The sequence below is a fragment of the Lolium rigidum genome, chromosome 3 (assembly GCF_022539505.1).
Source record: "Lolium rigidum isolate FL_2022 chromosome 3, APGP_CSIRO_Lrig_0.1, whole genome shotgun sequence".
In the NCBI taxonomy this organism is placed as follows: domain Eukaryota; kingdom Viridiplantae; phylum Streptophyta; class Magnoliopsida; order Poales; family Poaceae; genus Lolium; species Lolium rigidum.
Window position 1 is genome coordinate 68832922 of NC_061510.1, and position 2114 is coordinate 68835035.

A 2114-nucleotide genomic window follows, 5' to 3' on the forward strand; every position below is an offset into this window, starting at 1 on the left:
ATTGACTGATGATTTTTTTTCAAGGGAGATGGATGGTGTATGTCAAGGCTGAGAGTGCAATCCAAGGTCACTTGGTGAAGAGCTGTGAACCAAGAAATTATAGTTGTACATGCTCATAGAAACATATGACATAAAATGCTGCTCTGTCCATTAATTCACATGATGATTTTAAGGAGAACTGACCTCCATACAAAAACTGATGCATGTCAAAAGTGAGGTAGAATTAAAGGATAAAACTAAATCTTCCAATATTAATGGTCTGGTTTCAGTCTCAACCTCACGTGAACAAGATTTTTTTTTAAATCCTTTTGGTTTATGTAGAAGAATTCACGCAAGAAAGAGTGTGGTGGCTCTCTCCAACACATAGTGTAATATACTGAATGAACAAAACACGAATTTGCAAATGCCGATTGTCTATATCCAGCACAAAGGCTATCTAAAGCAATGAAGGGCATCGCAAAATTAAATCGAGAACTACAATGGCACAACGTCCTATTCTGAAAGTAATTGTATGGAAACTAATTTGAAATAATAGGTTTGACTCTCTAAAAGTAGTGCCCTCGGCCAATCAGATGTTAACAAAAAGAACAAAACTTCCAATCTGCAAAAGTTCAGCAAAGAAATACAGACACCTATTCCTAGACACATGTGTATACTGATTGTTTGAAGTAAGCAAAATAAAATTATCTACAAATAACAAAGAGGTGATTAGAGGCGCAATAAACCAACCTGGCTCGAAGACATCTCAGAATTTTGATGCAGCGCACCCCCCTGGTGTCAAACTCAGAGCTATCTACATGAGAAACAAGAGGTTTAGCATTGGCAGTCCAGACAACAGTAATGGTACCGCAAGAAGAAATGATGTGCTCTATGGTGACAAAACCAAAGCTAAACACTGAGCCATTATAGAGCAGAAATATTCTGTGTAAAGTACACGGTAAAGCACCCAGTGTGCATCACCCCTGACATTATAAGATCGACTGCCCCGTCGGCAATCAATACCTCAGCGCCATCGGAGATGACCTTGGTGACATCCGGCATTAAATTCAGGCCTCTGTAAGGCCCTTCTCTGCAAACAAGGGCGCACTGCAGTTGTAGTTGTTGCCACCAAATTCGACAACTACCAATAGCCGGTTAGAGACTACTTGCATCCTTCTGCAAAACCATCAAGAGAACCAAACGTTCAGACCAAAATTTAATTAATTTCATCGAAGTGAATCCAGCAACTACAATACGTAGCTCACATGTGGGATAGTGGCCGAATTCTTGCTGAATTAGGTCTGATCATAGGGCAGCCTCCTGGAGGCGAGGATGTCTGACTGAGAGGCCGCTGGTTATCAGGTTGCCAACGTCGACCAGTGAGTCCCCAAAATTAAAGTGAGAGCGATACTTTAACTTGGGCGCAAGGAGCCGCCGCCTTGGCAGCGTCCGCTTTCCAGCCACCTCTGCCACCGCAAGAAGGACCACCGCCAGTGGACAGAGCAAGAACTGAACCCTGGGTGGCTGTTTCAGCCAATGTCGCTGCAGCCGAAGCACCACCACAAGAGGAAGAACCGAATCCTAGGTGGTCGCGAGAGAGGACATGTGTGGTCGCGTTCAGGGGGAAGGGCGAGACAGAGGCAGCGGTGACTCCTGATTGGGGGCAAGTAAGTAGGGTTGGCAGATTAAACAAGTAAAATTATGCAAATGATTTGCACCATACCTTGAAGAAGGTCCTGCTCGTCACCTGATGTTGCAGCGTTGCACTCATGGACTAAATAAGACCATGCACGCAAAGTCGAAACACCCAGCGACTGGAACCTGCATCAGTTGGCATCGACGACCAAACCTCATCGAACTGTAGGGGAACCGGATGGCCATCTTGAGGGTGAACACAGCGTCGAAGACCATCTCCGTGACCCTCACGACGATCGAGGACCAGCGGCAGCCATCCCTCCCCGATCCCTCCCTTCCCCTGTAACAATCGACTGTATCAGAATCCAAAAAACACGAGTAGTTTCAGTTATACGACCTAATACTGGAACTGGAATCATGGATAGGGACACAGAAAAATCAAGGATTTGAACAATATTATTGGAGCCACAATGAATCAGAGAACCAATTTATTTCATCAG

General features: G+C 44.7%; 1 long non-coding RNA gene across 1 annotated transcript; it reads right to left on the reverse strand.

Moving 5' to 3' along the window:
- Positions 1 to 930: 930 nt before the first annotated feature.
- LOC124698617 lies at positions 931 to 1809 on the reverse strand. The gene is made up of 3 exons (XR_007001022.1): positions 1703 to 1809; positions 1245 to 1632; positions 931 to 1155 (listed from the first exon to the last, which is right to left on the reverse strand). It is a non-coding gene; the product is annotated as an uncharacterized LOC124698617 (long non-coding RNA).
- Between the last annotated feature and the right edge of the window lie 305 nt (positions 1810 to 2114).